The sequence below is a fragment of the Piliocolobus tephrosceles genome, chromosome 13 (assembly GCF_002776525.5).
Source record: "Piliocolobus tephrosceles isolate RC106 chromosome 13, ASM277652v3, whole genome shotgun sequence".
Classification (NCBI taxonomy): domain Eukaryota; kingdom Metazoa; phylum Chordata; class Mammalia; order Primates; family Cercopithecidae; genus Piliocolobus; species Piliocolobus tephrosceles.
Window position 1 is genome coordinate 48,914,630 of NC_045446.1, and position 23,587 is coordinate 48,938,216.

Here is a 23,587-nt window from a genome sequence, read left to right on the forward strand (position 1 = left end):
TCTTTATCTAGATACTCGAGAAGGAATCTTAGATCATTATTTTTACATCTTTCTTTATTCTTAATAGAGACTTTAATTTTTTTCTTTTAAAATTAACATATGTAAAATTGAACATGCTTTTGCTGTACATTTCTATGAGTTTTAATACACACACAGATTTGTATAACCACCACACCACCAGACACTAAACAGTCCCATCACACACCCCCAAAATTCCTTCATGCTTCCTTTTTGTAGTCACCCTCCTGTGACTTCCAACTCCTGACAACCGCTGATCTGTACTCCATCACTATACCTTTGTATTTTAGAGACTATCATGTAAATGAAATAAGGCAGTCTATAACTTACTAAAACTGACTTATTTTACTCAATATAATAATTTTAAGATTTATCTCAGTGTTTTCATGTATCAATAGTTCATTTCTTTATATTGCTGAGTGATGTACCACAATTTGCTTATCCAGTCACCTCTTGAAGGATATTTGGATTGTTTTTAGGTTTGGTGATTATAAATAGAGCTGCTATAAACACGAACATATAGATTTGTGTGTAAATATAATTTTTTGCATGGTAAATAACTAGGAGTGGGGCTCCTGGATCATAAGGTAAGTGCATGTTTAACTTTATAAGAAACTGCCAAACCTTGCCAGTGTGGCTATGCCATTTTGGATTCCCACCAACAATATATGACAATTCCAGTTGCACTGAATCTTTACAAACACTTTGCATTGACAGAATTTTTTGTTTTAGCTATTCTATTAGGTTTACCAGTGGTAACTCATCAAGATTTTAATTTTTCATTTTCCTGATAATGATATTGAATATTTTTCATGTCATTTGTAATCCTCTTTCATGAAGTGCCTGTGTAGGTTTTTTGCCCATTTTAGAATTAATGTTTTTTGTTTTCTTTATCATTTGTTTTTCACCTTTTGTTTTCTTTATATTTTGTTTTTCATATTTTGTTTTATTTTCTGTTAAGTTTCAAATATTCTTTATAAAATCGACTTACAATGCCTTTGTCATATATGTGATTTGCAAATTTTTTTCCTAGTCTGTGGTTTTACAGTATCTTTAACAGAGAAAAAGTATTTAAATTGGTGAAATTCAATTAACAATCTTTATTTTATATAATGAATATTTGGGGTTATATCTAAAAATTCATCACCAAAACCAAAATCACACAGATTTTCCTTGACATTTACTTCAAAAATTGTATAGTTTTATTTTTTGCATTTAGATCTGTGATCCAATTTTAGGTAATTTTTCTGTAAGATGTGAGGTTTAAGTGTAAGTTTATTTATTTGCAAATGGACTTGAAGTTGTTTCAATGCAATTTGTTGAAAAACTATCTTTTTTCCATTGTACCTTTTGCAACTTTGCCAAAACTAAATTACCCATATTTATGTAGGTCTATCTCTAGACTCTCTATGCAACTTAATTATCTTTGTGTCAGTTCCTATACTACATTATCTTAATTACTGTAGCTTCATAGTAAATCTTAAAAAGAGATAGTGTGATTTCTCTAACACTTTTCTGTTTCAAAATTGTTCTGGCAGTTCTAGGTCTTTTGCATCCTGTATACATTTTAGTCTTAGCTTGCTTATAGTTACAAAAAATCCTGTTGGAATTTTTATTGGAATTGCATTAAATCTATTTATCCATTTTGAGACAATTGACATCTTACTATGTTGAGTTCTCCCAATTCATGACCTTGGTGTGCCTTCCTACTTATTTATGTTTTCTTCTATTTCTGTCATCAGTGTTTAGTAATTTTAAACACACAGATATTATATACATTGCTCGATTTATACCTCATTTTTCTTTTTTTGAGTTAATGAAAATGTTATTATCCTTATCACTTTGATTTATAATTGTTCACTGCTTATTGCCAGTGTATAAAAATTTGATTGATTTTTGGTTTGCCTTATATATTGTGGATTGTTAAAGTCTTATATTAGTTCTTGAGTTCCAGAAGATCTTTTTCTTTTACTTTCTTTCTTCCCTTTTGGGGGAGATATGCTTATGTATCTTCAACATAGATGATAATATCACCTGTGAATAAGGATAGCTTTATTTCTTCCTTTCCAAACTGTATGCCTTTTATTTATTTTTATTGCCTTATTTCACCGGTTAAGACTTCCAAAGTGATACTGAATAAGAGTGGTGACAGTATATATCCCTCCTCTGTTCTCAATCATTGAGGAAAAGTGTTTAGTCTTTCACCATCGAGCATGATGGTAGCTGTAGGTTCTTTGTAAATGTCCTTTATATTGTTGAAGGAGTTTTCTTCTATTCCTAGTTAGTTGAGAGATTTTATCGTAACTTGATGTTGAATGTTGTCAAATGTATAGATCATATAGGTTTTTTATTTAGAATATTAATATGGTGAATTATGTTATTTGAGGTTTGGATATTGGGCCAGTAATGAATTCCCAGGATAAGTCCCCATTGGTCATGTTTAATAATTTATTTGAATTCAGTTTGATAATTTTATGTTGAAAATTTTTGCATTTTTGTTCATGAGGGGTTTTTGAGTTTTGAGTTTCTTTTCTTGAAATGTCTTTGGTTTTAATGTCAGGGTAATATGGGCCTCACAAAATGAGTTGTAAATCCACCCTCCTCTTCTGTTTTTGAGGAAAAAAGCATGTAGAATTGGTACTATTTTTTCTTTAAATATTTGCTAGATGTGTTATTGAAATCATACATGCCTGAAGATTTCTTTTTTCAAAGATATTAGTGTAAATTCATAGTTTTTAATAGTTATAGGACTACTTAAGTGATCTATTTCATCTTGGGTGAGCTTTGGTAATTTATGGTTTTCAAGAAATTGGTCCATTTTATCTAGGTTGTCAAATTTATATGGGTAGAGTAGTTGCTTTTAGAATACACTTATTAGCCTTTCAACGTCTGTAGAGTCCGTTGCGATATCCTCTCTTTTACTTCTAATGTTGATAACTTGTAGTCTTTTAACATTTTTTGTCAACGTTAGTAGAGGTATATTAATTTTATTGCTCTTTCCAAAGAATAAGGTTTTAATTTCAAGTCCTCTGTTGTTTTTCTGGTGTGAATTTTATTTATTTATGTTCTTATTTTTTATTTTGTTCTTCTGCTTGTCTTGGGGATTTTTTTTTTTTTTTCTTTTTTTGCTCTTTTAGTAGCTTCTTAAAGTGGAAGCTTAGATTATGACTTAAGATCTTTCTTCTTTGCTAATATAAGCATCCAATGCTCTAGATAACCCTCTAAGCAATGCTTTAGCTGTATCTCACAAATTTTAATATGTTGTATTTTCATTTTCAACCAGCTCAAAATATTTTTCATTTGTTCGTGAGACTGCCTTTTTGACCCATGGATTTCTTTTAGAAGTGTATTATTTAATTTCCGAGTATTTAGAGACTCTCTTGTTATCTTTCCGTTATTAATTTCAAGTTTAATTCAATTTTGGTCAGAAAATATACTTTGTATGATTTTAGTGTTTTTAAATTTGTGAAGGTTTGCTTTATGACACAGAATATGGTCTATCTTGGTAAGAGATCCTTGTGCACTTGTGCTGTGGGGTGTAATGTTCTCTAAATGTCAGTTAGATCAAGCTAGTCTATGGGTGTTATTTAGCACTTACATACCCTTGCTGATTTTCCATCTACTTGCTCTATCAATTATTGAAAGAAAAGTATTGATGTCTCTAACTACAATTGTGAATTTGTCTATAATTTCAGTTTAGTTCATTGTTGCTTCATATATTTTAAAGCTCTGTTGTCAGGTTTGTACACTTTGGGGATTATCATCACTTCTCAGTGAAATGACTCTTTTATCATAGCATTATATCTTTCCATATCTCTTAACATTTTCTTTGCTTTGAAATCTATTTCTTCTGATGCTGTTTAGCCATTCCAGCTTCCTTTTGACAAGTATTTATATGGTATATCTTTTCCTATCTTTTTACATTTAACCTTTCTATATTACTATACATGAAGAGCTCTTTCATAAAAGTAGATTTTTGAAAAATCCATTCTGATGATCCCTGACTTTTAATTGGTGTGTTTAGAAAATTTGCATTTGATATAGTTATTGATATGTTTGGATTTAGGCCTAACATATTATTATTTGTTTTCTATTTGTTCCTTCTGATTTATATCCTCCTTTTCTCCTTCTTTTGAATCATCTGAAACATGTTCTCATTATTCCAATTTAACTCATTTCTTGTATTTTTGACTATATGTTTGCCTATTTTTATTTAGTAGTTATTAAGGAATTTAAATGTGCATACTTACCTTTCCATAGACTACTTTGAATGTTTTCTACTTCAAACGAAATGTAGAAACCTTGACACCATATAAATTCCTTACCCTTTTCACTTATGTTGTACTTGTTATGTATTATATCCACATGCATTGAAAGCCCCATCAGACAATTTTATGATCTTTGTTTTCAACCATCATATATTTTAAATAATTCAAGAGGAAGACAATTTACTTACCATTATTGTTGCTCTTCCTTTGTTTGGGATGTTCCAGGTTTCCTTCTGGTAGCATTATCCTCTGTCCAAAGAACTATTTATATCAATTATTTTAGGGCAAGTCGAGTGGCAACAAATTCTCTCAGCTTTCGTTCAACTAAAGATGTCATTATTCTTTCTTTATTCCTAATGGACATTCTCACTAGATGTAGAACTCTATGCTTACAGTTCCTTTCTCTCAGTAACTTATAAGTGTTGTACTACTTCCTTCTGCTATGATACACATGTCAGAACCTTTGTTTTTAATCTTACATGTCCCTAGGGATCTATTTATTTTAATTAATTCATTCTTTTTTAGCTCTGCTTTTCAAATTGGGTAATTTTTCAAGCTCACTGACTTTTTTCTTTGTGCTATTGATGCCATCTAGTGAGTTTTTAAATTTTGTTTAGCACATTTTCAGTTCTGAAACTTCCAGTTCTTCTTTGTGACTTCTATTTCTTTTCTGAGAATTTTTGTCTTTCTACTTGGTTCAAGAGTACTCACCCTTAATTCTTGGAATATTTTTGTAATGGCTGCTTTATAGACTTTGATTATTTCAACATCCACGTTATCTCAGCAAGGGATTGTTTATCTCTTCCCCTGTGACTTTAGATTTTCCTAGTTATTCATACATTGAACATTTTGGATTGTATCCTGCTCATTTTGAATATTATGTTATGAGACTCTAGGTCTTGAATAACACTATGGAGAAAGTGTTTATTTTAGGTTTATCAATCAGCTTGGTTGGGTTCAGGCCACAAGTTCCAAACAGGATTTTATGAATTTTTGTGTTAATATGAGTTCTTTTTTTAAAGATCTTGCAATGATATTTGGATCTGTCCTGTGTGTGCAGCACCACCCAGTAACCTATCCGGATCTGGATGGTGGGCTATCCTATAGTTCAGTTCTTAAAGTCTTTGGTATTCTGTTTAGGGTCAGAGGAACTGCCTCAAGGAGAATTCTGATTGATAGAGTCCACTTCCAGAATGACTGTGAAGTTCTTCTCTGGAAAATGGTAAACCATTTGTGAGTCTATAGTGGTATTGCCCAGGTAGCATGTGGGACCTAGCTAATGTGGTACTGATTCCAAGTTTACTTTTTCTTAGCTGTCTAATTCAGACTCCCTCCTCAGCTTCTGCACTTTGAAAATGCAGATATTATTTATCTAATAGGCACGTGGAACATATTAAATGGGATACATGATGTAAAGTGCCTAGTCTAGTGTGTGACACATTGGAAGATCTCAGTTACTGTTGAGAATTCATCTGACCTAGTGAAGAAGAGCTGGTATGTCAGTAGGCAGAAGTTAAGAACTAGTTCTGAATTGCTCCAATGCATTTCCTCTGCTTTTCTGTGGATATTGTTAGAATGGTAAAAGGGTCCTAGTCTTTCTATTCCCACTCCTTGCACCAGTCTGAATCACAACCACTGCACAGCTGCTGCTTCATAGAGTTGCAGTGGGAGCCACACTGCGCAAAAGGCATACCAGGCAGCTTTTGAACTCTTTGGGTAACCATGGGCTGGAGCCTTAACGCACAGCTCTGGGGAGTCCTTCAAGGCATCTTTCCATTTGAGATAAAGATGATGAACTCAGCCCTATAAGTAAAGTCTTAATGGGAATCATGAGGGTCACAACACCAAAAAATATTATCAATGACCCCAAGGTATTTTATGGCTGAATAAGAGCCAAAGGGATAGGATGAGGAGGAGAAACAGGTGCATGCGTGGTCCCTGTCTTGACTAATAAGTTAACTGGACTACAGAAAAGTAACTTGATGAAGACTGAGCACTATTCCTCTAGTTTCTGAATAATGATATACACTTAGAGATTATTGGAAACTGAAGGGTCAGAAACATCCTTATTCTGGGCTTAAGTCAGACACTATTAACCAAACATGGCACTCTTCCCTTTTGAGCCTATTCATAGCCTCAGAACACTCCTCAACGGAACCATCAGAGATGAAGCTGAGAAGAAAGTTGTCATCCTGGGTCCAGACCAATACTTTAGCAAGAAAGAGGCAAAATTGGGATGAGAATCTAAATCTTGTAATCCCTAGTTATTTGCTCTTTTACTTGCATCACATTGTCTTTCTGTTTCTAAAACTCATAAATAATGGTACTAATCCTACATCTTGGTAGGCACTTTACAGCTTCCAAAGGAATTGAGGACAGCTTCCATCTATTTTTTATCAGAGATGTGCAGGGAAGACAAGGAAGCTCTAATCCAAATGATGAAAACACTTACGATTACTTTTGGTCCCAGGAAGACTTTCGGAAGCATTGAAGAAGACACAAACCCTCTTCAATGAGAGATACGTTTCACATGCTTATGTAACTTTCACCATCCATACTGGACTTAATTTTTTCTGCATCAGTGCATACTTAGAAATGTAAGTGCATGTGTGTGCCCATGAACGTGCATGGCTTTGTATGTATGTCAGATCTGTGATTCTTGCTTAGTGTGACATGTGCAGGTATCACATCAACATGCATATTTTACATGGCGATCTATGTGAATACCACCAGCAGCATATGAGAGCACATATGCTGGTGTCTACACACATATGCATGTGAGAATATGTGGATTTGACCCACAGTGCTTATCTCTGAAGCTATGGGTATAGGAAGTGTTGTGGCAGATGCCACCACGTTGCTTCTTGGCTGATTCCCCAGCCCTCATTAACACCCACAATTGCTCTACATTCTTCCTATCACTAGGCTGTCCCAGCATCTGGACACCTGCCAATTAGAAGCTGAAACTCCTGACAGTATCCTGGGGATCCACATATCTGTACCTGTCAGCCACTTGGAGAGCCAGGAATCCTCCCAGGGTCAACAGGAGGGAATTCACAGAGTTCAGTCACTCTGCATCTTAAGTGCCTCTTCAGCTGGACCCTTTATTTGGCACCTTAAGCATCAGACTCCTGTGCCTATCTCAGTCCTACAGTGAGCCTGTACTAAGGAGAGGCTGAGCCATGGATGTCAGGCCAGCATTTGCCAGACTTGTCCTGGAGCCTGGGCCTCATTGCAGACAGAGATGTGACCCTGGTGATAGGCATTCCTTGTATGGGAGCAGCTAAGGAGGAATTTATTCATCCAAAAGGCCTTTCTTCCCACTATTATTTCCAGTGCCTAATATATAGTTCTTAATATATGTGTCATAAATTACTGAGTGACTTACTGAAAATATATAGATAACATAAGCTGAGATAAAAGATTTAGCAACATTTAGGAACAGGGGCCATTCTCTCTCTGATGTGCATGTTCTACTTGAGGCTGATAGAGTTGGATTTAAATGTGACCTGCTGTTTCATTCAGTTTAGCCTTGATTAAGCACCTTCTATGTGCCAGATACTCAAGAAGGGGTCCTTCCCCCTCAAAGAATGTCACAGTGTTTGGGGTTGGAGTGATGCCTAGTGAAGCACCCCAGAGTGAGTGGCTTAGGAAACAGAAATGTATTTTCTCACAGTTCTTGAGGCTGGAAAGTTGAGATTAAGGTGACAGCAGGATTGGTTTATACTGAGGGCCCTGAGGAAAGTGTCCGCTCCAGGCCTCTCTCCTTGATTTGAAGATGAGTCTTCCCCCTGTGACTCAACAGCATCCTCTGTCCCTGTCTGTGTTTAAATTTCCCCTTCCTGTAAAAACATCTGTCAGGTTGGATTAGGACTGAGCCTAACAACCTCATTTTAACTTAATTATCTCTTAAAGACAGTGTCTCCAAGTCTGGAGACTTCAACATAGGAATTTGGGAGGGGACACAATTCAGCCCATAATATAGCCCAGGTCTATATTATGAAAGATACATTTCATGTGCTCATGTCTTTACTAAACATCACTTTCTCCATGAAGACTTTTGAGCTTTCTTGGATGGAATTTGATATACTATCCTTGGAGCTACTGCTTGGACAACTGCTTTTCTGAATTTGTAGTAGTAGTTATGTGTTTAGACAAGTATCTTCCTTATTAGTCCAAGAACTTCCAAGGAGGCTGCAGGAGCTCAATACTCTATTTCTAATACCTGGGGTAAACTTGGCATCTAGGAGTAAAGGAGAGCTCTGTTGTACGGGTGCATAGATAGATGGATGGAACTGATAAAAGTTGAAAAAGGAAAGACAATACCGAGGGAACACATCTGGAGGATTTCATGGCACCAGTGATGAGAATAAGGGGGCAAGAGAGAGGACAGATTGGCAGACCTTCTCAGAGAGATCCCCTGCACCAGAATTGATCCACAAAGTTAATCCTGATCTGCAAAGCAGTCAGTAGGAAAAAAGTGTCCCCAAACCAGAGATAACTCCTCCAATTAAGGGTGCATTGTTCTGGACTTCTCTAACTTCAACAGGAGGATTGGTCTGATCGGCCCACGACTGCTGAGGTCACCTGCCAGAACATCTCTCATCCTGTCCCAGCCCTAGCTTGCCTGTTGCCACGTTCCTTTCCTGGAACCAGTATGGGGGCAGTCCAACAAGGGTTTTTACATTTTAAAAACCAGAATAGAGGTTGAAGATAGTCACTGATGCTCCTCCCCTTGGAATGAAGCCCTAAATGTGTGAAGATTGTTACTGAATGGTAGCCGCCTTTCCACACCCCTCGTCCAGAATACTTCTCTGGTACAGCCAGGCTACCCAGTGGACCCAGTGGCTCTACTCCCCTACATTTCTGGGGTTGCTGTCTTCACTTTGCCTCCTCCTCGGAAGGTCCCAGGATCTAGGACAGGAGAAGTCCTGTCTGTACCCCACCACATCATGGGGCTAGTTTCCTTAGACTCTTGCCAGCCTTATCACACAAGACCTGGACTTCTTTCATGCCTATTGCCTTCCTTCTGGCTGAAATTCCCAGAAACACCAGGCTTGGTACCCAATGCCATTCAATGCTCTCTACCTTTCTGAAGCTGCACCCTCATCCCTCATCCTGGTGGCTTCCTGCTGGGATGCCTGGCCCCGAATAGAATTGGAGCTGCTTCTTTCTGGTTAGGACACCTCCTGTGATTGCTTACTCCCTGAAAAGGTCCTGCTCCAGTTCTTCCTGCACACCTTCCCGTTGACCTGGGGCTCTCTGGGCCTGCTGAAGCCTGGGTTCAGGGGAAGGAGTGGATTGACAGTCGTGGAGTGTGATTTCAGGTGGCCCTGAAGTGTAGTGGCACCAGGAGCACCCTGGCACTGCTCTCAGCCCTGCCTAGGGACCTCCCTAGCAAATAGAACGCTGGCTCAGACAAAAGTCATTAGAAATCATGATGACATCCATACCTTGCCATGTCCCTGGCATAAAGGACCTGGCTAAATACCTTTGCAAAGCTTGTATTGTGCTGTATCCTGCGCCGCCTTCCCGAACATCCCTGCACTATCAAATCTTTCTGGGGCCCTTTGTTGTGAAACCAAATATAGCACTACATTGTCTGGCCTTCCACCCATTCTGGCTGGATAAAGAGGCCCGGTCCCCAGACTGGGGGCACATGGCTTCGGGCAGCCTCTCAATGCTATCTCGCCACCACAGCCCACGCCAGGAGCCTGTGGCTCCCCCACCCACCCTCTCTGCTCCCGGGCCGGCGGCTGCTTCATTGATATGGTGTGTATTCTTTTCCATACGTTCCCACGAGCATGTCACTAACCATTTCCTGGGCCTTATCACTGGGAGGAAAAAAAGGAGCGCCTTTGAAAAGTGGAAACAAAACATCAAGCCCCATTGTTGTGTGACTTCCCTGGCCACAATCTGGGCTCTCCATCGCTCGACACGCAGAGACTACAAACACGGCCTAATACAGATACTCCAATCGGCAATTTGAAGAGGACATTTATTGTTCTGTATCTGCAATCTCTGCTCTGCGTGTTTGTGTCTTTTAAATCATGCTTTTCATTTCTCTCTGTTGACTCAGAGCAAGTCAAAAGCCTCTAACGGCTGTAGTCACTGGGAAAGGCAACTGAGTCAATTTGCAAACTTTGATGTGCCTTCTTGTTCCTTGGGAACTCACAGTGGATACAGCCTTGTTCACCAAGCTCACTTTGTCCTTTTTCACCCCTCTTCTCTTCCTCACATTTTTTTTTAACTTTTTCTCTTTCTTCCATTCTGTCTCAGTCTTCCCCTCTCTGATCCATTTGTTAACTCTCACTCCTTACCTAAATGATCAAGTAGAAGAGGGCACTTCTGGTTAATCTCTCAGAATGAATGAAAGGGGAGAGAGGACTTTATTCATATTGCCCTAAGGAGCCTACACTGAGGGAGGTTTCCCAGGGGCAGCACCTGAAGGAGCAAAACCTTCCCAAGCCAGTATCATTGCCTCTCCTGGGCTGGGCCTGTCAGTGAATTTCTGTATCCTTCTAGCATAGTGATCTTATCAAACATAAGATGCACATGATTCTAGACTATTATATATGAGAAACTTCAGAGGTGAACTAGTCAAAGCCCTTATTTTTATGGAGGAAGAGTCAACAGATGCTCTGAGAATAAAGTGACTGGTTCAACACCATACAGTGACTTGGCGATTGCCAGGACTAGAACCCAGGTCTACTCAGCTGCCTGACCATTGCCAGGAAATGCTGTGCCCTGGTTGTCTCTCGGGATCTCTCTGAGAGTCTTCGTGATACATTCCCATTTTAGATGTCTATCTGAGATGGGGACTTAAAAGTCATCCATTGGTCTCACCTTAGGGATCACTAAGGAGCATTTCCTAGCATAGCACAAAGTGGCTAAGAGCACAGACATTGCACACAGAAAACCCAGGCTAGAATCTTGGCTCTGCCATTTACTAGCTGTGTGACCCTGGGTAAGTCACTAAACCCTGCTGTGTCCCACATTCTTTATTTGCACAAGTAGAACTTGCCTCCTAGAGTCTTTGAGAATTAAGTGCATTCCATTACATATAGTGCCTGGTACATAGCACACACTGTATACACTTTTTAAATTTATTTTATTTTATTTTTTTGAGACGGAGTTTCGTTCTTGTTGCCCAGGCTGGAGTGCATTGGCGTCATCTCAGCTCACTGCAACCTGAGCCTCCCCTGTTCAAGTGATTCTCTTGCCTCGGCTTCCCAAATAGCTGGGATTACAGGCATGTGCCATCACGCCCAGCTAATTTTGTAGTTTTAGTAGAGACAGGGTTTCTCCATGTTGGCCAGGCTGGTCTTAAACTCCCGACCTCAGGTGATCGGCCTGCCTCGGCCTCCCAAAGTGCTGGGATTACAGGTGTGAGCCACTGCACCAGGCCACACTGTATAAATTTTAACTATTGAAGAGTTCCCAGGAGAAAATCTTGTGTTAAAATCCATTTTTATATCAATCATACACCCATCTTGTTATCTTATAAATACTGACTTCTCAGAGCTTTTCATACAGTAGAGTTCTTATATATGCACACTGTAGTTGATTCCAAAGCTAGGACTCCCGCTCACCCTTGCAACGTAGGCGTTTTGCCAATAAACATGTATTTATCTGTTCAACGGTATATGTGGAACACATACTCTGTACTAGTCACTGTGCATACTCCTTGCCCCTGTGGTCAGGTGCAAGAGATAACATTAAACAAATAACCACACTAATAAATATGCAAGTACAAAGTGTGACATGAAGGAAAAGTAGAGAGTGTGATTAGAAGTTACATTAGGGGACCAATTCTAAGTTGAGAGTTTAGGGAAGGCATCACTGAGAGAGTGAAATTTAAGTTTAGGTTTAGAAGAATGACAGAAGGTAGCCAAGTCAGTAGCCAGAGAGCACCCGGGCAGAGGCAGGATGGGACCACCTGAAGACCTGACCAGGGATGAAAGGAAGGCTGGCATAAGGGGAGCACAGAGAGAAGAGGAAGGCCGAGAGGTCCACCGAGGGTACGCTGATCACTCAAGGCTGCAACTGATTTTGGAACTTCCCCCTTTAAAGTCAGTACAAATACTTTAATAGTTTCTGAGTAGACCGTGGCTGGTGAGTTAGCGAATGGATAGAGCAAGGCAATTAGGAGTGCAAGAAAGAAGCTCTAGATCTAGTCCAGGTTAGAGAGAAGAAGAGCTTGGACTGGCATGATGGATGTGGAAATAGAGACAAAAACTCCAGGGATATTTTGAGTAGAATCTATAAAACTTGGTGATGATTAGACTACGGTGGGGAAGAGAGAGGTTTGAGTTAAGGATGCTTCTGAGATGAGCATCTGGACTCATGGAGCCTCCACCTACTGAAAAGGGGAAGCCTAGAGGGAGATCTGGGGATCAAGGGCTCTAGCTGTGTTTGAGATGCCAAATAGGCAGTGGAATTCTTGAATCTGGAGCTCGGAGTAGCAGTCCAGGCTGGAGACATACATTTGGGTATTAATAACATTTTATGCACTGTGAATGAAAGACTGATTGAACAAAGTGATCATGCTAAGATCTGAACTCAGATTTGCCTGGCTTAAAAATTAATATTTTATGCACTATTCAATCACCTTCCAGTCAACTGAATTCAATTAAAATTTTGTTTTTTCCAGTATCCAGAGACTGTCAAGTCCAGGGGGAAACGTGATGAATGCCAAGTCCAGAAAGAAGGCTAGATTCTTAGAAGAATTCTTGAGAATGGGCAGAATCTGAGAGTGCCAAGGGCCAGGGGTTCTGGCATAACTTCTGGAGATGCATAGGAAGAAGCTAAGTCTTGGGGGATGTAGGGATCCTTCACACCTTCGAACTTCACTAGGCCAAAACTCTCACAGAGTAGACATTCATAAGAATGTTTTGAGATAATTTACTGGAAAGAACCTAATACAGTGCTGGGCACATAGAAGATGCTCAGTTGTCAGGCTGGACTACACTAGATGGGAAGAACAAACAATTCCAAAATCTCAGTGACTTAGCAGAGTCCATATGAGTCAGGCAGTGTTCCTGAAGGCACCTTTCCAACAGTAACTCAGGGATCAGGGCTATTTTCATGTTTCAACTCTGATTATCTCAACTGTCTTCACTTCTCCCACTGGCAAGAAACTGGAGAATTTACACCTGTTCTTACCAGTTTTGAACTGGAGGCAATACAAATGACTTTTACTCCCAGCCTGCTGATCTGGCAAGCATTCCAACATAGCTGCAAAGGAGGCCAGGCAAAGGGCTAGGGGAGCACGTAGAGATTCTGTGAGGCTTCATTGTCTGTGCCTACTCAGCAAATGCTTGTGCTCTGTCCTTCTTCTGGTGAAAGGATGAAGCAAGGAAGAGGACTGGAAGATCCAAGTGGGAGATGAGGTGGTCAAGGCTGAGGATGATGGGGTTGGAGCAGGAACCCTAGACCCTAGTCAGATCTTTGACTCTAAGAGCTAGGATCAGAAATCTGTGCCTGGAACTTAGTCCATTTCTAAGCATAAAAAAAATGTGTTTTCTCCTATTCTCTGTGTTTGTCTCTCTCAGCATTCTCATTGGAAAATACTGGAAAATAAAGGGGAGGTTACATTAATTTACTGTCACAGTCTGAGGTCTGTGCCCTCCAGTGACTTTTGCCACCCATGATTCATAAAGAAAGGATGTCTGAGAGATTGTGACAAGACCATTCCCTGACAGCCAGATCCTAAGGAGCCCACATCCAGGAAACTGCCCAGGGGCATCACCTGAAGGAGTAAAACCTTCCCAAGCCGGTATCATTGTCTCTCTTGGGCTGGGCCTGGCAATGAGTTTCTATATCTTCCAGCATAGTGATCTTATCAAAGCAGATTAAAAATGAGAATGGGCCCATAAAACATGCATTATGGGTTCTCGTAACCTCATAAAACCAGATAAATGCTCTGTTCCAGAGAACCCTAGATCGAGTTTACACTTCTCTCCATCCCCATAATGGAATCATCAACAGCAGATAATTGAAGTTAAAAGACAAATCAGTAACTTGTAAAGTTCAGCTCAGTGGATTGATTGTTTGGCCTCATGAGTTGCCTGGAGAAAAAGCAGATTATGCCAGAGACACCTGCCTTTCCTTGACCCCAAAGAGCTGCTCCATGTCTTCCATGAGGTTTGGATAAAAGGTGCAGAAAGAAATCTGGGTTATTCTCTCTTTCCAGGTGGTCCGTCTACTCTGCCCGTCTGCCCACTGACACCTGAGTCCCCATCCCCAAGCTGAAGTGTTTCGATTCAGTTAGATATCAAGCTTGCTATGAATCTACCTCCGCGATTTGGACACTTTCCTGGGACTTGTCTTTGACTGAAAGAAGGGAGAGCTGACAATCATACAGCAGGTTCTCTGTCCCTGTCCCACCCATTTCAGTTCATCCTTCCCTTTCTGTTCTCAGGTAGGGAGGATTGAAGGTGCTGGTTTTGAACAATGGACCTCATTATTTCTGTGCCCCAAGCTTGACAAGTGGTTCTGCTCCTGCTGCACTCAAGTCATTGAATAAAAACTGTGCCCTCTGAGAATGGAGACTGTCCCTGGGATGGGAATCCTTCCTGGGCTTAACCAATCCAGCTCCTGGGACTTCCACCCAAACCCTGCTTTCCTGTGAAAGCTCACTTTCCAGAAGACAGTTGCTTATTCCTGATGTTTGTTTGTTTGTTTGGTTGGTTTTGAGACAGAGTCTTACCCTGTCTGGAGTGCAGTGACGTGATCTCGGCTCACTGCAGCCTCCACCTCCTAGGTTCAAGTGATTCTTGTGCCTTAGCCTCCCAAGTAGCTGGGACTGCAGGCATGCACCACAACATCTGGCTAATTCTTGTACTTTTAATAGAGACAGAGTTTTGCCATGTTGTCCTCAAGCCCCTGGCCTCAGGTGATCCACCTGCCTCAGCCTCCCAAAGTGCTGGGATTGTGAACCACCACTCCCGGTCTATTCCTGTTGTTTGAATAAATCCTTCCATCAACCATCCTCTCTATGCTTATCCTAAGCCCTGACCCGAACTAGTTTGGTGCCCCTCCTCTACAGAACTCTGAGCCCCTATTATGGCAGAAACAGTGAGGAAGGAAGATAACTCCTGTGAGGATTTTGGGTCTAGTTTCATGGCTTTCCTTTGGGCTGAGTGTGGCAGTTCAGCCAACATAGATGTCAGTCCAAGTTCCCCCACCAGGCTAGAGGAAGACACATTCTTCCCAAGCATAGTGTTTGTGCCCTCTGTACCCACTGTCCTGACTGCGGAGATGGGCAGGCCTCTCTTCTCACAAGAGCTTTTGTTCTCTCTCAAACCTAAAGCTTAGATAGCATCTGGATGAAGTATCCTCCGTACCCGGCCATCCAACTGCAACCACAATCTCCAGATTGGTCCCTAGTCCTATAGCACTGCACGAAGATTACTGACTTATCTCCAGTTATACTTTATTGTCATTATTTGCTTGTACATCTGCTTCCTGACTAAACCATATGGGAATGTGAAGAGCAAAGGCCAGCTTTGGCTTATCTTTGTTATCTCCAGTGCCTTACACAATGCCTGATACATAGTACGTGCTCAATAAATATTTGTGGCATGAGTAACAATACTTACTTGTGTCTGCTTAGTTCAATTCTAAGCAGGCAAGAACTTTTGCAATGTGTTGTGATTGTTTTCCTGTAAACGGCACAGGGAGGCACTCTGACTCTGTGGACCTCCTCGATGGGCTCTACAGTACAACTGAGACAGAATAAATGTCTGACTGCTCTGTTTTGACTGGTGACAAGAGTTGCAAGCTGATTAATACATTTAAAGTGGTGATCAATTTGTCTTATTCATATCCTCTTATCCTGATTGTAATGAGTAGATCTTTTAACATAATGAAAACTGCATATTTCACTCAAATTCACAGTTTTGCATTCCAGAGGAGTTGAAATGCTGTTCTTTATTTAATGTTAAAATGAGGTATAAGCTCTTGTCTTGGGAGGCCAGGAAAGGTGACAAGCTGCCTCTCCCCTTGAAGGCCAAATGTGTGGAATCAACTGAAACCTTTGAATTTGAGTATGAAAATAGATTTCAGAACTGTGAAATGGGAAGGCACATCTATCTCTTGCCTGGTTTATGGGTACATCGGCCCCGAGTGGAGATCATCTAGTTTTGGCTTGAATACTCTCCGATGATAGAGGGCTCACCACTGCTCCTTTTATTTTTCAAAGCCTCCAAGTGAAAAAATAATTCTTATATTGGTTCAGCATTGACCCCCCTGTTGTTTCCATTTGTTTCTGTTTCTGTGGACTTACCTGCTTCTCTTCCTTCTTCTCTCCCTCCCTCCTTTTATTTCCATTTTAAACTTCTTACAGTTTTCCCTTAAAATGTCTAATATCGTAATAACCTCTTACACTTTGCAAAGGCTTCGAACTTTACTTGTGCTTTTCACATAGCCTTGCAGTGGTTTTCTGTTGATTCTGTGGCATTGCTGCTTCTCTTGGAACAGCCTGTCCTAAGAGTGGCCTCTCTGATCCACACACCTTTCTCCCTCACTCACTGCCATATATCTAACACCCAGAACCTTGCCTGACACACAGTGAGCTCTCAGTCAATGGTCCTTCAATGAATGAATGAATGAGTACATAAATTCATGGTGGTGCCTAGAAAGCATTTTATTGACTGTGACCCTGAAACCCTGTCCATGGTTGCTTGGTATCCCTCCACTAAACAGTCAGCATCACACAGGGGCAACATGGAAATGGAGACAAATATATTTCCACTGTCTTCTATGGTTGAACCTGTGTCAGAAAAGCTCAGGAGTTTTGAGGAGGCTGTGATTTTGCCAGGGAACCAAAGAAGTAGGGGAAATCTGAAAACAGAGGAAAAGAACAGCAGGCACAGAGAGGACTGGAGATGAGAAGCGGAGAAAGTGCAGAGGGCTTAGCAGCCCTGGTTTCCAGGGGTGCCTGAGGCCTAGCGCTGTTCCTGTCAGGGCTCCACAAGATGACCTGGCCTCCTTCCCCAAATTCCCCTTTATTGCTCAAGCCAACTCAGAATAGTTTATTTACTTGCAACCAGGCGTGTCCAACTAAATACAGGTAGACACGAAGACGTCTGCTTCTTAGCCTTGGAAAGGAGGCTCTGAAGGGTAAGAAACTCTCCCAAGGCCACAGGAAAGGGAGTGGCAGAGTCAGGTCTACAGCCAGTTTTCCAATTGAATTGTATATAACCCGATGCCCTCCCACTGTGCTTTCTTCTATGCAGTCACTGAAGCGGGTCCCTGGCCCTGGATTGTGCTCTGCCCCTGCGTCTTGCTTCTAACAAAAGAAAGAGTCACTTCTGGAGCAGCCAGATGTAGCAGAGCAGTGGGAACCCAAACCAAGAGGAATTCACTCTCCATAAATTATGCTTTAATAGATGTCAATTATTAATTCCTAAATAAATATTTGTTAATATTCAAAAGAGTTTGCCTACCAAGAAAAACTCAGGCTACACAGAATAATTAGTGCTTCTTACTGTGCAATGGATGCAGCCCATAATGATTTTTTTTCCTGTTTTGCATCTTTATTTTTTCTGAAGTGTGAATGCCTGAGTGTGCTGGGTTTCCTGCGGGGGTTGGTTGGCCCTCCTCTGAGCAGTCTTGGTTTGAGGTATGTGCACAGAAAGAATGCAAGGAGCTGAATGTTTCCACAGAAGCTCCCATACTGGCCAGTGGTTCTTTCTCTTTCTTCTTTGTAAAGGGAGATTTTAAGAAGAACTGAAGCTGAAACATGTCTAATGAGAGAAAGTTGTAGATTTAGCCAAAAATTGGCATGTGGGGAAGCCATTCAATTGAACAAAAATCTCATGTCATGTATCACAGTTTTGAGCACTGTGCTAGGGCTGGGTCAGCAGGCAAGGGTGGGAGTGGCCACAGAACAGAATAGACGTGTCTCCAGGGTTCAAGGAGTATGCAAAACTAATAGGAGAGAGCATCGTGCTAAGTTCTTTGCTCAGGGGAGAATGAAATTAGTCCACAAAAAGTTCAACAAAATGCCAGGGGTGGCTTGGAGAAGCTAGAAAACACATTAAATTGGGGACAAGGGAAGGGAGTGATTCATGAAAGGAGGTCAAATTTGAGTCAGAGCTTGAAGAATGGATATATTTTGATGGGGCAAAGATGACTTTGGCATTTGAGTTTTGAGCAGGCATTCATTTGTTTTTTCATCCATTTAAGATACATTTATTTGGTGCAACTGGTAGGTGCCAGCCAGCCTGGTCTAGATGCTGGGGATTTATTTTTCAATTCAAAAAATCCTGTGTCTGTGAACTTAGAGTTTACAGTTCAGTGATATATATTAATAACAATGACACCTATAATGTTACCTAATAATTTCACATAGAATATAAAAAATAATTGCAATGCAGTGAGACATGGATCCAATAGAATGACCACCTCCACTGATGACATCAGAGAATTCTTCAAGTGGTGGAGACTCTTGGTATAAATCCCAAAGGAGTCATTTATCCAATTATTCATTCACAGCAAATATTTACTGAGTACCTACACATACCAGACACACTTTGTGTATCCGGATAGTATGATAAACAAAACAAAGTCTTTTTCTCATGGTGTTTATATCCTAAAAGTTTAGCAAATGAGGGGAGGGAAAGCCATTCCTCTCAGACAGAATAGAACATGCAAGTCATGGAACCGTGATGTCCTGGGGTGAAGCTACAGTTAAAGTTGCACAAGGAAGGGGGTTGTCAGGAGGTGAGACTGGAGAAGGAATTAGAGGCCACATTTCAAAGGACCTTACAACTGGGCTAAACATTTAGAACTTTATCTACAGCTGATAAAAAGGGTTTGGTTAAAACAAAGTTTGAAGAAAGTGATGTTGAAGGCTCTGTGAAAGCTGGATTGGAGGAATGTGAGACTGGGGGCACAGACACCAGTTAGGAAGTGGTTGCAATAGCCCAAAACACCATGACAAGGGCCTGGATCAGTGTGGGGATAGAGCAAGGATGTGTTTAAATTGGAAGAGTGGCTCTTAACTTTATGTGTATATGTGTGTGTCCAAGCTTTTTGAGAATAAAATGGAAGCTTCTGCGCCCAGGAAAATGCTCATACTCGCCTACACATGTTATTTTGCAAGCAACTTCAGAGGGCATGAATTCCAGATTAAGAATCCCTGAGTTATAGGAAACAGTTGAGGTGAGTGGGGGTCAGGAGGTGTACACATAAAATAAGAGGCTACAGCAATGGTTTGGACATGAATCCAGTGCTATTCTAGTTCCCCTTTCAGAATCCACCTTCTTGGGTCCTTCTAACTGTCCACATCCCATGACTTGGGTGGTTCCTGGTTGACAGAAACTTTCAGCTACCCGTGAACTTGCCTGTCTCTCACTCCTTCTAGACCAGGCTTGTGCCTGTCTCCATCACTCAGATGCCCACCAGAGTCAGAGGCCAAGGAGACAAGTTCCTTCCGGTCTTTTCAGTCCTGGGGGAAAGTTAGAGTATTCCTCAGTGGTGTCAGTACCTCATGATCCAGATCAAAGAGCACCTCCTTATAAGATGCCAGAGTACTAGAGGTGGGAGGACCCTCAGACATCAACAAATCTTGTTCCCTCATTGCACACATGAGAAAGTTAAGGGACAGAGAGGGGAAGAAATTTTTCCAGAGCCACGCAGAGTAAATGGGTGAGCTGGAACCAGAACTCTCACCTGCTAATACAATGTCTTTTGCCCATCACAGAAGGTAATGCCTCCCTTCTTCATTCTTCTAGAAAAGCAGCATGTGCTTTATTAATGGTACTGATTGTAGCCATGACCTGAACCAATATCAGTAGATAGCAAGCTCCGTCTATGAGTGTGTCCACACTCGAGAGTACTGAATGCAAACCATGACAGAGGAGAGGTTGGATGCCTTTAGGTGTTCACCAGTTTTCTCTGCCTACATCATCATCCCATGTAGGGAAAACAGCAGCCCATGCATTTATATTTCCTGGGCTCCCAGATGCCTTTGCAGTACCACGAGGATGATGATACCCAATTCCCAGGGATGTTGCATACATGAAAGGGGAAGAGCATGTGAACAGACTCCCACTGCTCTCTCAGAAAACACTCTTTTCTGCTTTACTTCTTGGCACTTCTTCCCACACTCACCTTAAACAGTGCCGTGGGAAGAGCTGGGGCTGGGGAAGGTCAAGTTAGTGGTCAGAGAAGAAGGCAGAGGCTGAGTTTTGCCTTTGTTGTGGCCTAGGGCTGCATCATTTTCCATATATTCTATTTCCACATAAACCCACATAGACACCTTTACAGGGTCATTCAGAACTGAAGTCAGAAAGAGCAGTAAGCACAAGAAGATAGAACTGGGATGTCCCCGGCAGACGCCACAGGGATGGCAAGGCCCAAGCAGGCTGGCTGGGCCTGGACTTGTCAGGGAACACAGAGAAAATCATGGTTTTGCCAGACTGAGTGAGCAACTTGTAGTCACTGAGAGCCCTGGCCCTCACCAAGAGTTTTCCCAGGTTCATGGGTAGCCAGGCTGGTGGGCAGGGACAAGAACTGGAACCTTCTTCCAGAGAAGTACAAATGCTGTCTACAGATGGGCAGGATCCAGAGAGGTGGGATCTGCATCCAAATCATAGGGAGTTGTGACTTCTGAGTGTCCCGCATGGTCCCAATTACTTTGAGTCTGGATCATGGACCTGCACAGTGAGAGCTTGGGAGAGACCCTGTTCAGGAGTCAGGTGGTGGCTTCTCACACAATGGCTGTGTGCATTTGGGAGAGTTAGACTCTCAATGCATCTGTTTCCCTAGTTTCTCCATCCACTGGATATGAACAATAATAGGTTCCATCTTGATGTTGGGCTGAGGAGTAAGTGAGATTAAGGAGAGCCTGTATTAGTGAGCAATCAAAAAGTCCACAACTAAAACTGGAGGGCAGGAGGGTAGACCCTCCTGAAGCCACCTGCTGTTGTCTTTGCCTGAACAATTGCCTGCATTCTTCTGCAGCCTTCTTCTTTTTTTAAGTAAACTATTTAAGAAAGGAAAACATACATATAGAAAAGTGTGCAAATCATAAGTTATAGTTTGATGAGTTTTCTAAAGTGAACACACCCATAAAACTGGCTCTCAGATCAAGAAAATGCCCCTCATGGGACTTTTAGGGCCATACCTCTTCCCCTTTCTGACTCCTAGCGTCATGGATTAGTACTGTTTGCTCTTGGAAATTTATATAAATGGGATCATACAATATATATCCTTTTGTGTTTGGCTTCTTTCAATTAGTGTTGTTTGTGAGATCCAGCCAAGTTGTTATATGGAGTTGTAATTTCTTTATTTTCATTGCATGTACTATTCTATTATAGGAACAAACCACAATTTATTTATGCATTTTATGGTTGACGGCCTTTTGGGTAGTGTCCAGCTTTTGACTATTATAAATAGTGCTGCTAGACCGTTCTTATACATGACTTTTGATGAGCATATGTATGTTTTTCTGTTGGCTACAGATTAAATTGAATCAAATTAAGTTGACGTTTTTGCAGATCAGAAAGTCAAACACTGACAATTTAATATGGCTCAATCTAATACTGTGGAGTAAAAATGTTGGGCCATTAGGCATGTATAACATATGCAACTTTCATAGATACTGACACTTTCCCAAAGTGGTTGTAACAACGGACACTCCTACCAGTAGTGTGTAAGAGTTTCAATTTCTACAGTCTTTGAAACAAGGAGTACTCAGGTTCCTCTGCAGAGCCTTATGTACCCACTTCCTCTGTTCCGAAGGGTCATTTTACATCATGAATTTGCAGTATTCTCTGCGTTTGCTTTCCCCTTGGGAAGGTCTTTTTGACAGTTCTAATCCTAACTGAGCCATGTTTTAGTGTATGAAGAATGTGGTTCCACATAGAACAAGTGTTAACGCTGGCAGAAGGAATAAAACTGTGAGAACAAAGAACAAAGCTCATTCCCCTCCAGTGATAACCTTGAAGCACCTGAGTTTGAATGGTATTAAGAAGGGTGACTTCCTACACCAATGGTTTTCAATCTGTCCCCAGACAGGCTATGGAAAGTAAGAGGACAGGAGCTAAGCCTCTTCTCTTTTGCCCAGATCCGAGGAATCTAGATATTTCCAGGGTGTTGGTGCTGATCAGAATCCATCTGCCAAATGGAGGCAGAATGGGAGGCTCTTTCTCCTTGGGTCTGGCATGGCTACTCTATCCATTAGCCACAGTAGACTGAGTGCCTAGGGCTGCAAACATTTAGGGGGCCTACAAAAATGTTTTAATTCTCTTAAAATCAGAGAATTTTAGGACATTTTAGGTCAAAGAAAATGCTTAAATTTATAATATTAGTATTGTCTTCTTTACATTAATGTAGTCATAAAATATAATTTGTTTATTTACTTATCTAAATGGAAGAAAGAACCCATGAAAATAAGAGTACCTAGGACCCACTAAGGTCATACCGTGACCCTGGGGCCTAAGCCACCTGCAGAGTGGATAATTCGAATTCATGGCACTTTCTGAGTTTGGTTCCCCTTCAGAATATCTTTTTGATAGTTCTATCCCTGTTTCAGCCATGCCTCGGGGTATAAAGAATGCTGTCTACATTTGAACCAGAGAGTAAAAGGAGAACACTGGGGAGTTCTTCATTTCACCTCGTTCCCAAAAGTAGGGTAAAGTCTAAGGGTTCCTTAGACCTACCTTTGGAGTCAGTGTGAAATCTGAATCTTTAGACAGCATAGACATAACTCCCTTGGGGTGCAGGGCAAGGGGTCTGCTGAGGACAGGATTGTGTTCTCTAGCTCCCAAGAAGATCCCAATATGGGTATCTGGACCCTGGTCATGGCTAGACCTCAAGCCTGCTTTAGTTCCTGTTTGTTTACTCCTTTGTTCTTCCTCCTCCCGATATGCACATACCCAGAGTCTAATTTAGGGGCTGGAGGCTGAGACATCAAGATCTTATTTCTTCCAAACATGTCTCTGTTGGGCTGGCCTTCAAGGAACTATCGAATGATGAATAGCTGTTTGCTGGCTGGAGGAATTTAGAAAGGACAAGCTATTTAAAGCTCTGTGAAGAGCAACCAGGTTGGGAATATATCTTTTATTAAATGGGGGAAAAAAGAATAATTTTGCAAAATGCTAATGATATAAAATATGAACAGCATGAATCTGATCCATTTTATTGACATCTTTATGTTTGAATTAGAGAGAGAAATGGACAAGGAAAGAAGAAAAAAGCAGATGGTTGGATGCAGAATCAAGAAGAGAGGGTTCTACCAGTTGCTGTGCCACAAATTTGCTCCATGATCCATAAAAAAGCACCCAACC

At 41.1% G+C, this 23,587-nt stretch overlaps 1 protein-coding gene across 1 annotated transcript in view; it reads right to left on the reverse strand.

Annotated features, from left to right (window-relative positions):
- Positions 1-23,587, reverse strand: part of LOC111555018 — a 61,801-nt gene that overhangs the window by 24,314 nt on the left and 13,900 nt on the right. The window lies entirely within an intron of this gene.